The sequence below is a fragment of the Rhamphochromis sp. 'chilingali' genome (assembly GCF_963969265.1).
Source record: "Rhamphochromis sp. 'chilingali' genome assembly, chromosome: 7".
Classification (NCBI taxonomy): domain Eukaryota; kingdom Metazoa; phylum Chordata; class Actinopteri; order Cichliformes; family Cichlidae; genus Rhamphochromis; species Rhamphochromis sp. 'chilingali'.
Genome location: NC_137934.1, coordinates 22,494,477 through 22,510,086, shown reverse-complemented (window position 1 = coordinate 22,510,086; position 15,610 = coordinate 22,494,477). Strand labels below are relative to the sequence as shown.

Sequence of the window (15,610 nt, the reverse complement as noted above, 5' to 3'; positions counted from 1 at the left end):
GTTTCTTTTTAATGGAGAGACAACGATTATCAATCAAAAAATCCAGAAAAAAAAAAACACTGCAAAAGAAAGTTATAAATTGATTTGTGTGTCACTGTGTAAAATAAGTATTTGACCTTCTACAACCCAAACAGAACCACACAATAAGTCAATCAATGATTATTACTCCCGATCTCAACTCATTGTATGTATAAAGCACACCTGTCCACAGTATCAGTTTCTTCCATGTCAACCTCTCGACAGCGACACCAAAGAGCTGTCAAAGGCTGTCGGGGACAAGATTATAGACCTGCACAAGGCTGGAATGGGCTTTAAGACCTGAGAAGCCTGGTGAGAAGGTGACAACTGTTAAGCTTGTTAATATCCTAATGGGTACAGGATGACTTCACTGCATGGTGTGGCCAATGAACAGAGTGATGGACTGTGAAATCTAGGAAGAACCTCCTTCTTTAAGACAATGTAGTGGCCTGGCCAGTCTCCACATCTTAGTCCTATAGAAAATTTGTGGAGGGAGCTGAAGCTGTTGAGTTTGGTTGTTAAGTATTTAGAGAGTTTCTGTAAAAAGTGGACCCAAACCCCTTGTGAGCAGTGTGCAAACCTGGTGACCAAATACAAGAAATGTTATACTGCTGTGCTTGCCAACATGGGTTTTTTCTATCAAGTCATGTTTTGCTTGGGGATCAAATACTTTTTCACTTTAAATTTAAATTTTATCTTTCTCTATTAAACCGAAGCTACCACTGAATTAGAGACAGTTTAGCTCTTTGAAAGTGTGCAAACTTACAAATTAAGCAGGGGAGGAAATAATTATTTCCCCCATTCTATGTATGCAACCACACAATTCTAAGTCACACACAAAAACAGTGAACATGCGTCAGTGCAAGAACAACATTGGCTCATACGCTTCCACAACACATCACCTTTCCCAACTCATCACATAAAGATAAAAAATCTTCACAACAATCAACAAGGCTTTTGAACTAAAAACAAGAGTCAAGTCCCGTCAAAGTTTAGGAACTATATATTAGGTTTAATTCATTACTTTGTAACGTGTTACACCCAGCATGGGTCACAGTGAGAAGCTGGCGATGAGACGGGTTTGTTTTCTGGCTCGTAACGGTCAGCACAGCCGGTAGCTTTGCCATTTAGGAATTCTCCCATTGATTTCTATTTAGATTTCCACATTTCTCTCCTATAATTTTGCTGGTATAATATAAGAGCATGCTACCAATGTCGTCATTATGATTATAGTCATCAGAGTATTACGATACAGACTTAGGAGATCAGCATTACAGAGCATTTGCAGAGACCATTAACATCAACATCTATTATTTATAACATTAATGTAATGGCATCAATATGGAAGACTTACATAAACTTTAATTAGAATACTACTATAACGTGAAGCCATGCTTATGCAATATTGATGACCTTAATTATGCCATTAAAAAATATTTTTAATATATTTGTGGTCATTACTTTTGATCAATTCTGTCAACCATAATGCCCAAAATGCATTTTGTAATCTTCGTGTGACAGACCTTCAGTGTCTTGAGCTTTTTGTTTGGCTCTTGCTGAACAATCCCATTCAGATTCCAGCAGTGATTAGGTGGTAGATAAACACCAAAAGGCTTTGCTTTATAGCGCTGCCAGTGGGTGAAATGACAGAAAATGGAGGAATAACGAGCTAAATGGCTGAAAGATGGAGGTTTTATTGAACCGGGGTCTGCTCGCAGTGGGTCATCACACTGTTTTGTTTGTTTGTTTGTTTTCTGTCAGGCTTTAATCCTCCCTGAAGGGAAAGTGTCTCATTACAGGAACAGAGATTCTTACAGAGGCACATTATGCCATACTACAATGCAGCACAAAGACAAACAGCTGTTTTTGAAGTAGGTGAAGAAAGAAGAGGAATTTTGTGTGACAAAGAAGCCTGGAAGTGGCCCAGCCTAACGGATCTGTTTGTGCTGCTCAGATGGTCTGGAAGATGGGATCCTTTCTTTTAAGAGCTTACTGAGAGAATTTGCTTCACACTGATTTTTTATGACCATAACGGCTCCTTCAAGTGTTTTCTGCTCACTTTAGTTTTTAAGCATCAACTGGATGCTAAGCTGAGGGTCATAATTTTCTGACCCATTACTTAGTATGCGAGTCTATGACAGCGTGTCAGTAAATAGCCATAGCCCTGCTGCTTGCGCCTATTTATGGTTCTGTTTGTAGGCTCTAAAAATCTGGTTATGTCCTGAATATAGCATCATTATTTTTACTGCCACCGCAGTATAAATCTTGTTAATGCATTTTATGCTGCTGCTAATCAGGCTTGCTAATGCTACCAGCAGCTATATGTGAGAAACATAAAATGGGGCTTTTGGTTAGGCAGTGTCTTTGTACTTGGCACAGCAGCTGCTACCACAGTTGGTCTATGAAATAAGACCTCCATTTATGAGGTGCCGTAAGGGACATTATTACTGAAACGCTCTCACACACACTATTGAAACGCTCTCACACACACTACTGAAATTTTAGCTCTCACACACACTACTGAAACGCTCTCACACACACTACTGAAACGCTCTCACACACACTACTGAAACGCTCTCACACACACTACTGAAATTTTAGCTCTCACACACACTACTGAAACGCTCTCACACACACTACTGAAACGCTCTCACACACACTACTGAAACGCTCTCACACACACAACTGAAATTTTAGCTCTCACACACACTACTGAAACGCTCTCACACACACTACTGAAACGCTCTCACACACACTACTGAAACGCTCTCACACACACAACTGAAATTTTAGCTCTCACACACACAACTGAAACGCTCTCACACACACTACTGAAACGCTCTCACACACACTACTGAAATTTTAGCTCTCACACACACAACTGAAACGCTCTCACACACACAACTGAAATGCTCTCACACACACTACTGAAACGCTCTCACACACACTACTGAAACGCTCTCACACACACTACTGAAATTTTAGCTCTCACACACACTACTGAAACGCTCTCACACACACTACTGAAACGCTCTCACACACACAACTGAAATTTTAGCTCTCACACACACTACTGAAATTTTAGCTCTCACACACACTACTGAAACGCTCTCACACACACACTACTGAAACGCTCTCACACACACAACTGAAATTTTAGCTCTCACACACACTACTGAAACGCTCTCACACACTACTGAAACGCTCTCACACACACAACTGAAATTTTAGCTCTCACACACACTACTGAAACGCTCTCACACACACTACTGAAATTTTAGCTCTCACACACACTACTGAAACGCTCTCACACACACAACTGAAATGCTCTCACACACACTACTAAAATTTTAGCTCTCACACACACAACTGAAATGCTCTCACACACACTACTGAAACGCTCTCACACACACTACTGAAACGCTCTCACACACACTACTGAAACGCTCTCACACACACTACTGAAATTTTAGCTCTCACACACACTACTGAAACGCTCTCACACACACAACTGAAATTTTAGCTCTCACACACACTACTGAAACGCTCTCACACACACTACTGAAACGCTCTCACACACACACAACTGAAATTTTAGCTCTCACACACACACAACTGAAATTTTAGCTCTCACACACACTACTGAAACGCTCTCACACACTACTGAAACGCTCTCACACACACTACTGAAACGCTCTCACACACACTACTGAAATTTTAGCTCTCACACACACTACTGAAACGCTCTCACACACACAACTGAAATGCTCTCACACACACTACTGAAAGGCTCTCACACACACTACTGAAATTTTAGCTCTCACGCACACTACTGAAACGCTCTCACACACACAACTGAAACGCTCTCACACACACTACTGAAACGCTCTCACACACACCACTGAAACCAGAGGCATTTCTGCTGAACAGGAAGTTGTTTCCTGACAAGGAAACTGATGGAAAAAGTGGTATATTTCAAAACACTACAAGGATTTCTACTCAGCAACCTGCTAGTACAGCAGTCCCCAACCTTTTTTGCGCCACGTAAACGATATAAAAATAAAAAAAACAATAAATACCATGAAAACCATAAATAGAAATGTGTTCGAATTTTTGTGGAGGAATAAAACCCATTACATAGAAAGATCTCAGCTTGTGAAGGGATACAATAAAGGTGGTATCAAAACTCCAGAATTGGAATTTATGGTTGACACCCTTAGAATTAAATGGTTAAAATCTTGTCTGTCACAGCCAGACTCTACTTAGCTCCACATCCCATGATTCTTGTTTAATAAAATAGTATACAGGATTAGAATTTATTCGAAATGTGATTTTGCGGCAAATAAAATCCCCATAAAGATATCAAACTTTATAAAACAGACGTTGCATTTTTGGGAAAATGAGATTTACCCACAACTTCTCCCCATAATTCAACCTTATGGAATAATAGGGTAATAACACTTAATCAAAAATCAATTTTCAAGAGTGACTGGTTTGAACAAAAATATTATATTCATAACAGATTTGTTGGATGATAACGGTGTCATTCTAAGTTACACAGACTTTTCAGAAAAATATTGTCTAAACTGTTCTCAAAGAGAATATAACAAATTTTGTGAACTGGTCCCACTGCCTCTGCTTCATTTGATTAAAATTTTTATGATATACAATAATTTCTCATCAGTGCTCCCAAATTTATTGCTAGGGCAATGTCAGCTGTTTGATAAAAATGCAATAAGAAATTTGTTAGTAGTTTCTTCAAAGACAAAATATTTCATAGTTACAACAGAATGGTTACATGGCATGGTTCTAATTTAGTTATTTCATATACACTGGATAAAGCATACTAAAAATTTATGAAATAGCCTATTCTACCTAAAGTTAAAGAAACACACTTTAAACAAAACTAATACTGTGGCAGAATTTCTAAAAAAAGAGATTTGGCTTTGAGGTGGATCAGTGTTCTTTTTGTACTGATGAAAATGAAACCCTAGAACATCTTTTTTTTTCTATGCCCTATCAGACAATGTATTTGGTGCAACTTAAAAAATTGGATTTCCCTAAATATTAATGATGTGCCACTGTTTGAATTACATCATAATTTTTTTTATATGGATCATCTAGCATTGGATGTCTCAGACATTATTAACATCATCATACTTTTGAGTAAATATCATATCCATTGTGCTAAATGGAGGAACGCTAAGCCTTCTCTCCCTGGTTTTATTGATGATTTTAAGATATTTTTCTTTGCTAAAAAAAGACAAAAAGCACATATGCCAAAAAAATAACCAGGATAATGCACGTCTCCCGCTATTCGAAATTTTGACTTATGCTGAGGCTAATATATTGTTAAGTAATGCAGCTGTCTCACTAAGGTCCAGAATCGATTTGTTCCACGATTCGATTCAATTCAATTCGATTTGATTATGGGGAATTTTGACAGTCAGAAATATTATAATTCAGATCAGTACATTTACATATTTTTGTATTTAAAAAAAGGAAGCTGACACACGCAAGACTTTATCAAAGGTGTGAGCATCACAGCAGATGCCTTTGTGTCAAAGTAGCTGAAGATAAAACACATAAAAACATGAAGGTGGTTTTCCTGGCCTGGGATTTTATAAAAAATATTCTGCAGTACATCAAAAACGAAAGAAAACCATTAATCAACATATGAACGTTACCTCTGACGTTACAGCGGTTTTATTAGAGACACGGCTAACGTTTTGCATTTTGCATAATTTAAAAAAGTTTAAATTTATTCAGTATTGAACGGCAGAAATTAGGTTTTCTTTTCGGAAGTATGTAAAATGAAAAAAAAAAAAAACAGCGGCCGACTGCGCTGTAAACAACAGTAGACTTGTGCATAACAAGCAAGCGAATAATACAGAAAACAGATTTTTAGATGGGAAACTGTTCTTGAAGTACAGAGAGAGAGAGAGCTGTGCATGACGTGCGATTTTATCGTGGTGGAAGCAAAACAGTGAGGGAATTCATGACGATGTTTATGTGAAGCACAGTTTGGATCTTCTTTTGCTGCTGGTTCAGTCAATATTGTTTGGAGAGAGATCAAACTAACAGCTTTAGAATCGGCGCAAAAACGGCGTGAAAACAAAGCGCGGACCTGCCGACAGATCAGAGTCAGCGAGCTGTCGGCTTTCAGCCCCGACCGTGTCCGTGCTGTCGGGTGAGAAAGGCGACATCTCACTGATTCTGATCCGCGGGTCCGCGCTGTGTGTTTACGTCTTTGTGCAGAAGCGTGTACCTGCTCTCATTTACTGTCTTAGCTGTTTGGTGGTTGTTGAAATTTTGTGAGGTTTCACCAGAGATTCTGGCATTTCGGGCAAAATAAATTTATATTAAAAAATCGATTCAGGATTTTAATGAATCGATTTCACGTTATCCAAGCCAGAATCGATTTTAATCAATAAATCGATTATAAAAACCCACCCCTAACTAACAGGTTGCTGAGTAGACATCTGTGTAGTGGTTTGTTTGAAATCTAACACTTTTTCCTTCAGTTTCCTTGTCAAGAATTAACTTCCTGTTTAACTGAAATGCCTTCCTGTTTAACTGAAACGCCTTCCTGTTCAACTGAAACGCCTTCCTGTTCAACTGAAACGCCTTCCTGTTTAACTGAAATGCCTTCCTGTTCGACTGAAACGCCTTCCTGTTTAACTGAAATGCCTTCCTGTTCGACTGAAACACCTTCCTGTTTAACTGAAATGCCTTCCTGTTCAACTGAAATGCCTTCCTGTTCAACTGAAACACCTTCCTGTTTAACTGAAATGCCTTCCTGTTCAACTGAAATGCCTTCCTGTTTAACTGAAATGCCTTCCTGTTCAACTGAAATGCCTTGGTTTTTCAGTAGTGTGTGTGAGAGCGTTTCAGTAGTGTGTGTGAGAGCGTTTCAGTAGTGTGTGTGAGAGCGAAAATTTCAGTAGTGTGTGTGAGAGCGTTTCAGTAGTGTGTGTGAGAGCGTTTCAGTTGTGTGTGTGAGAGCGTTTCAGTTGTGTGTGTGAGAGCTAAAATTTCAGTAGTGTGTGTGAGAGCGTTTCAGTAGTGTGTGTGAGAGCTAAAATTTCAGTAGTGTGTGTGAGAGCGTTTCAGTAGTGTGTGTGAGAGCGTTTCAGTTGTGTGTGTGAGAGCTAAAATTTCAGTTGTGTGTGTGAGAGCGTTTCAGTAGTGTGTGTGAGAGCTAAAATTTCAGTAGTGTGTGTGAGAGCGTTTCAGTAGTGTGTGTGAGAGCTAAAATTTCAGTAGTGTGTGTGAGAGCGTTTCAGTAGTGTGTGTGAGAGCTAAAATTTCAGTAGTGTGTGTGAGAGCGTTTCAGTAGTGTGTGTGAGAGCGTTTCAGAAATAATGTCCCTTACGGCACCTCATATCCATTTGCCAAACAATAATGTGATTAGGGGCTAAAAAGAAATGTTATTGTACAGTTCCTCTATAATGAACAATTGCTTAGTAAGAGATTAGGACCTGGACAGCCACAGAGGAACACTCTGCCAAGGTAGGATTGCTAATTGACCAGTGGTGGAGCCAATTTTTATCGGGCTGGCCAGCACGAGCTCAGCATTTATATTTGGTGGCACAAAAACTGAAGTATCAATATACTTTTTTGTGACAAATCACTAGAGGCCAAATAGTTTGGTCACTCCGTCAACTCCTTGGGCACAACTAAAATCTGGAATAGTTGCTACAGTAATTCTTATTACATTTTTTTAATGTCCATGTGGTTCCACTTTAAAGAAAAAAAGGGATACTTATCATAAAATAATAAAAAGATCAAGGCATTGTATGAAACTGAACTGCAGGACACCACAAATTTAATACACTAAAATTTGTGGTGTCCTGACGGTGTCACTTACATGACATATTCATTATTTTACTCAAGTTCTTCAATAAAAAGTGGAAAGTGATCTTGAAGCATTCTTAGAGTAACACTGCCTCAGGAAACATTTGGTTTATCCTCATCGGTCAATTAACGGTCATTAACAGGTTCTTACTGCTGCTGCAAGACTGGAAGCTTAAACAGAACAGTTCACTTGAAGATTCGAGCTCTGTTCTGCTCCTGTCTGCATTTTATGATGTAGCACTTGGAATTGCATCATTCATACACAGAATAACAATTCTTTCTCTCAGTCCAGCGCTCCAACAGATGCCTTCTTTTTCTTTCTGCAGTTTTGAGGAGGTAGGAAGAATGAATGTCTCTGTCAGATGAAGCTGTTTTATCACTTATGAAGGGGACAGAGGGATGTTTTTGTCATATAAAGCTGTTCCTTTTGGAGGTTTTAGAGGAGGAGGATGGAGGGATCCGAGGATTAATGTTTCTGTCAGAGGAAGCTGCTCTGCAAACAGACAGCAGCCTCTCCACTGCCTTCAGGCTCAAACAAGGGTTTTAATATGAGAGCGATGCTGTAACACAGACATAGAGAGCATAGACAGCAACTGTTTGTAAATATAAAAATATGCATGTGCTGCTTCCTGGATGTATTTCATGCCCAGCACATTCATTGTCTGTAAATAGAACCACATCCTGTTTTTTTTTTAAACGTATCATTCAAGCAAGACAATCTCACTCTTAATCTGAAATCTGTCCTTTCACAGTGTTCGGGATGATTTTGGCAGCTGATGTGATGGAGTCTTCGCGAATTATCTTGGTGTAACAGCGTGCATACATTCAAGGAAAGAAAAAACATTCAATATTTAAACATGGGGAAAATGAAGGTATTTCATCATCACGACTGCTGAGCCCATTTTCTTCTTCACAGTTTCCTGACCAGAGCTTGTGTGCCATTATTCCCATCATTGAATCATAATTAACTGCCTAATTGTTCCTTCTTTCCACTGATGTACAACAGGTTTTCACTGATTCTTATTGTATAATTTAATTTTTTGTTTGGTATAATTGGAATTTGATTCTCATTGAGCTGCAGATGTCATTTGCAAGTGTGTGTGCGTCAATGAGACTGTACCACATGACTGTTGAGGAAGAGATCAGTTCCAAAATCACCTAACCCTAACCCTACATTTTACAAAGATGTAGTAAATGTATCTCACCCAACCAAAAAAAAAGTCTCTATGGGTGGAAGAACATCCTCACGTATGCATTCATATTCAGATTGTATTCTGTGTGTAGGATCACACAGGAGTGCAGCTGATGTCACACAACATGCACACAGGACATGTCGTAATACCATTCAGGCTGAGTCGTAAATAGGATCGTATTTTAAATTATGATTATGAAGAAAACAAAAAACTTAATGTAAAATAATTTTTGTTGTGCACTGATTTCCACAGTCTAACGTTATAAATCCAGTGCACCTTAGTTTCTTTTTTATTCTTGGCATCGAGGACTTAGAGACAAAGAGATTAAGTCCACACTAAGAGACTGGTGGGCACAGGACCTGCACCATCAGTATCCTAGGACAGAGCAGTTTGTATTCCCTTCAAGGATACACCGACTTACTGATCAGTTGTGATCGATACCTAGATATCAATATGGATTCATTTTGGTTATGTATTTTGCCATAATGAAAGATCCACAGATTCCCTGACAGGTAAAACCTGACTTTTATATATTTGGAAGCCAATGCGAGAATCAGAGGAATGAGTATGTTGACACACAACTCCAGATCCAAACTAATTCTGCCTGAAATATGGTTAAAGAAAAGAAAAGAAAAGAAGAGAAGAGAAAAGAAAAGAAAAGAAAAGAAAAGAAAAGAAGAGAAGAGAAAAGAAAAGAAAAGCTGACACTGAAGCCGAAACACTCCCACCTGTCTCTAATGTTGCACTTATGTGTTTGTTTGTGCTACTGTGATTTGTGCAACAACCAGCTGCTCCAAACAAAAAGTCCCTGGTGAGATTAACAAAGTTGCATGCATTGTATGGTGTTGTATTATTTAACCCACCATGTCACAAGCATCATTTGAGTCTCAGGTCCACCATATCTCCAACAGCACTGTCATGTCCACTGGGATGGCAGCATAGCAGCAGCATAGAGTTGCTCTGTTCATCTCCCTCACCTTTCGTGCTTTAACCACTGAAGCCTGAGGCTATGTTTTAAATTTCCACCTGTTAAGCACCCAAAATTTTAGGCAGTAACGGCTCCACAACTGTTAGCCTAAAATCAACAGACTTTCCATCTATGGCTGAGAGACACAAGGGAAACAAATAAAAAAAGAACGAGTCTCTTTGTATCAACTTTAAAGTCATGCTGACATTAAAAAAACAAAGTACAGAAGAATTAAATAAAAATATGTCCATAAACATTGATGTGATTGAACCGAAAGCAGCAAATCTGCTGAATCATGAGCCGTTTTATTTACAAGGATGTACGAGAGAATAAAAAGGATGAATGCAATTGGCAAAGTAAATAATATTCTGTTGGCAGTGATTCCCAAGACAATTGGGAGAACTTGATTTAAATTAAGCTTTAAACAAGTAAAAACTTCCCAATCCTTTAAATCAGCTACAATCAAATTTCCTTCAATCATCTCTCAGTTGTTTTTTAATAAAGTTTTCTGACAGAGTGCAGATAATCTATTTTGGCTGCACAGAGTCTACAGACCCTAACTGAGCTTGCTAGCCTTGGCTAATAACTTAGCATTCCACTCTCAACCAAACACATTTATCACTCCAAAATACACAAACAAAACATCACACACATCCAGTTTACCCTGATTGCTCCAATACTTCATTGTTACAGAAAGCATGTACAGGCCTTTAGTGGAAAGCTGAGTATGTTCTAACGAGACATGATTGCCCCATGATATGACAGCCGCACTGAAGCACACAACTTTTAACCTCTATCTCTCTTCCACAGCATGTCTTTTATCCTGTCTTCCTTCTCTCACCCCAACCGGTCGCAGCAGATGGCCGCCGCTCCCTGAACCTGGTTCTGCCGGAGGTTTCTTCCTGTTAAACGGGAGTTTTTCCTTCCCACTGTCGCCAAAGTGCTTGCTCATAGGGGGTCATATGATTGTTGGGTTTTTCTCTGTATCTATGAAGTGCCTTGAGGCGACTTTTGTTGTGATTTGGCGCTATATAAATAAAATTGAATTGAATTGAATTGACTAAGTGGTTGGGGAAAATACTGTAGCTAACAAACTGGACTCTGGTTACTCCGGTAAATATGTTGCGTTCTAGTGTGATCTGTGGCTTTTGAGTCTTTTGCTTTTTAGAGTTTTTAGTTTGCTTTTCATTCTTAACCTTGATCTTTAGTCTTGATTACTATTGTAGGCTGTTATTTCTATTATTGATTTCAGAGTAGAATGATTAGAGTCACCATTCTGTTTTCAGTTCGCTCTGGTATCTATTTGTCTATCCTCCTTTGTGTTCTCTCTTAGATGTTTTCCAGTGTAGTTACTTCCTGTTTTATTTTTGTAAATCCCAGGCTCCTGTGTTATTCATTTGATATTACTTCCTTTGTATCATTTAGCTTAATTAGTTTCAGGTGTTCCTCATTCACCACCTGTTTCCTCTTCACTTCATTGCCATCAATGTGTCTGTGTGTGTACATAGTCCCAGTTTCCATCCGACCTTTGTCAGCATGTCTGTTGTCCTGTCCTTGTGTGTTCCCTGTTTCACTGCGTTCTGTTTACTTTTGCCTTATGGACTTTTGAACGATGTCTCACATAATCACAATTTCACATTTTAGATGTTATGGTAATTATTAATTCAAAATAATATTTTTCCCCAGAAAAGAGGGGTTCAGACCTTCTTCTCTTGCATATAATTTCTACTAATAGTTGATAAATAAAATGTTGGGGCAGACTCCGGAGGTTGGTAATCAAAATTTTTGGCAGCCAAAGCAATGCATGGAGGGTCGGGTTGCTGCATATAAGAACTGTGCACACTGTTCATTTTTATTAAATATGATGGTGTTAAGTTACAGGTTAAGCTTTTTATATTTGTTTGTTTTTGTAGAAATAGTGTTATAATGTATTATCACTGTCATTTAATGCAATAGTGAAAATAACAATAAGAAATACTAAATCCTTGAAAGTAAAAGCCTAGTTATTTTTGATTTGCATAGCTGTGCACTGCTGACTGGACTGCACAATCCCTCCACCTGGATGAGTGGAGTTTTGGAACAGTTTGGCCTCCCGTACAATTTTAGGGGTTGGTGAAAGGGCTTTCATTAGGTACACCCCTAGCCAAAGGCTCTACTTCTGAACGATTACTGTGATTGTTGGTGAGGGTCCACTTGCTCTTGTTCCATTAGACTGAGGGTGCCTGGAGGCGGAGTTTTCTCATTTATCATATCTAGCATTCATTGCAACAAACTCCAGGAGCTCAGCCAGCAGGGCCACATCATGAACATTTGCTACGATAAAGACCTCCTGAAGGTAACTCCAAGAAATGCATGGGATACGTGCACAGCCTTTGTTTTCCTTTATCTGCTTCTGATGAATATGAAATAATGGATCTATATTTAGTGCTTTTGGTGAGCAAAAAAGGCAAGTACAAAAATAAATATAAATTTATTCATTACAAAGACTAAGACAAGCCTGACTGATTCTCCCTAACATCACTCTACACACAAAACACACTCTTATACACACACAGTGTTGGAGGCTGGTGATGGTTATAAATGACCCAGATAGGATTTGTCATTAAAACAGCATTTCACCAAAATTCTCTTGCAGTAACAAGATGACACAGGCGGAGCGTGTGTATGTGTGTCCGTATGAGGGAGAGAGAGAGTGTGTGTGTGTGTGTGTGTGTGTAAGAGAGAGAGAGAGAGAGAGAGTTGGAGTGCTGTCCTTGAGTTTCTGGCAGACGAGATGGATGAGCTGTAATTACACTGATAGAGTGATGATTGGAGGAGAGGAAAAAGAAGAAGGATGAGAAACAAGGTCGTGCATGTATTTGTCCTTGCATAAGAACATGGACATGTGCATATTTCTGTTTTAAATGTTATGGCTGTTAAAGGATGATGGGATAACAGGCAAATCCAGATTTGACTTTCAAAGCAGAAACAGGATAGACATGATAAACACTAAAGCCCAGAAACCAAACTGCAAAAGTAGCTGGAGACACAGACCTGTGGGTGGACTCAGCCACAACATTTGGCTACAGTCACTGGTCTTGTTCTTGGTTCCGACACTGGCTCAAATCTCGAGTTTTTATAACTCAGGATGATTTTTTTAAAGCACACCTTGGAATGTGTTTAGCTTACTTGGATGTGGATTGAATCGTAAATGTAGAGATGCACAGTCAGATTTTGATCCACCATGCAATACAACATGAAAATGATCCCAAACACACTGACAATGCCTGATATAAGAACATGCAATTAACCCTTCTCCCCTAGCAGGTCCTCAGCTCAACTCGACTTGACTCAGTTTTTAGGGATTACTAGGCTGTAGTATCTGGTACCAGGTACTTTTTTAGTACCTACTCGCCCGGGGGCTCCAAACAATCTGAGACAAAAATGTGACATCAACAGACTGCATGCCACCAACTGGACAGTCAGTGGGGATCACTCGATGAGTCAGGAGAATGACACCTTCAGAAAAATCCAAACTGAATCCTGGCAAAGAGAGAAATCGCTGCACAGAAACCAACACTGTGGTTCAATAATGAGGTGCTGCCACGTACCATTGGTTTGGCAGCAGGTATACATTGTTGTGTTATTTATGTTCCATACATTGAGGTGGTTGAGTGGAGTCAACCCAAGTAGGTGCTAGTGGAAAAGTCACAAATGTAACACTATCAGTCATGGATTGGCCTCCCCAGAGCATGGACTTTAACATTACTGAAGCAGTGTGTGATCATCTTGACAGGCAGTAGAGCAAAATGATGAAAAAACAGACGAGCTTTGAATGTCCTTTAAGAATCCTGGAGAAATATTCCCGAAGACTACTTAAAGAAATTTTAAAGAAGTCTGCCTAAGAGAGTTCAGGCTGTACTGAAGAATGAAGGTGGGTATACCCAATTTTGGCTCTCTTTTGCCTTTCCACATATGTTTACACATGTTACATGAAGGGTGACTTTTGCACAGTACTGTACATGGTTCTAATATATTTTCAGGTAAAACAAAAAAAAGTAATAATCTGTATGAGCCACACATGAATAATAAATTACGTTGCGTTGAAGCCTTAAAGGAGTTTTCTAATGGCAACATAGTTCACAAATAAGAGGACTACAAAACATTACGCTCTATGATTTCCTGCACAAATATTTGCCTTTTGTTGAAAATCGACATTGCAGGAAGGTGGGATTGATGTTGGAGAAGCTCAGGGAGTCCATGTACCCACATGTGGCAGTCACAGATTGTTCACGTGTGTCTCAGATTTGGTCCACTGGCCTTCTAACACATTGAGCTAAATTGACACAACTCCAATGAGGAATAAGAATGTAATAAAACCATGTCGACCTGTAAAGAAGCAAGCTAATTATCTGTTATCTCAAGACACCAAAATGGTATCTGAAGTTCACATCTTAATTACCATGTCATCCCCAGATAAATGTTTCAATCCGACTTAATTACATCATATTCGGATATTAAACTGTTGTCTCTATATTTAGACTTTAGAGTAAATGATTTTAACTCAGCAGTCCTGATACAGCGATTTAACCACAGCATTAGCTTGAGATATTAAGCATTGTTGTCTTGCGACAGCATATTTAAAGTATCATTTTATCAACATGACAAAGTCTGTTAACGTCAACCATGATGATATTATTGCCTCATTATATCAAGTTAAGAAGGAGCTTGTGTATTTTGTTGCTGAAAGAAGTACTCTAGCTATTAGCACTGTGGCTCTACACTGTAAAAAAAATGTAATATAAAAGTATTTTACTGTGTATTTTACAGTTTTGTACTGTTCTTCTAGAACATCATTAAAGTTACATAAATAGACTGTGATTTTACATTTCAAATGTAAATTAACGTAAAATCACTGTAAATGTAATAAAACATAATTTTCTTGTTTTTTAAATGTATTTGTCTGTACATATGCATATTTAGATTGTTAAAATACATTCACAAATGTATCATAATTTCACAAATATTTGTCTGTTATTTGAAAGATTGAACTGTTAAATTCAAATGTAATGCTATGGAACCAGTAAAAGCGAAGCTCTCAATTTACCGGTCGATCTACGTCCCTACCCTCACCTATGGCCACGAGCTGTGGGTAGTGACCGAAAGAACGAGATCGCGGATACAAGCGGCAGAAATGAGCTTCCTCTGAAGGGTGGCTGGCCTCTCCCTTATAGATAGGGTGAGAAGTTCGGCCATCCGGGAGGGGCTCAGAGTAGAGCCACTGCTGCTCCACATCAAAAGGAGCCAGCTGAGGTGGTTCGGGCATCTGACAAGGATGCCCCCTGGGCGCCTCCTGGGTGAGGTGTTTCAGGCATGTCCCACCGGGAGGAGGCCCCGGGGCAGAGCCAGGACACGCTGGAGAGATTATATCTCTCGGCTGGCCTGGGAACGCCTTGGTGTTCCCCCGGATAAGCTGGAGGAGGTGGCTGCGGAGAGGGAGGTCTGGGCCTCTTTGCTTAGACTGCTGCCCCCGCAACCCGGTCTCGGATAAAGCGGATGAGGATGGATGGATGGATGGATGCTATGGAAAAATAAA

General features: G+C 39.3%; 1 protein-coding gene across 2 annotated transcripts in view; it reads right to left on the bottom strand.

Annotated features, from left to right (window-relative positions):
- LOC308399575 (thyrotropin-releasing hormone-degrading ectoenzyme-like) overlaps positions 1–15,610 on the bottom strand; it is a 285,055-nt gene that overhangs the window by 215,042 nt on the left and 54,403 nt on the right. The window lies entirely within an intron of this gene.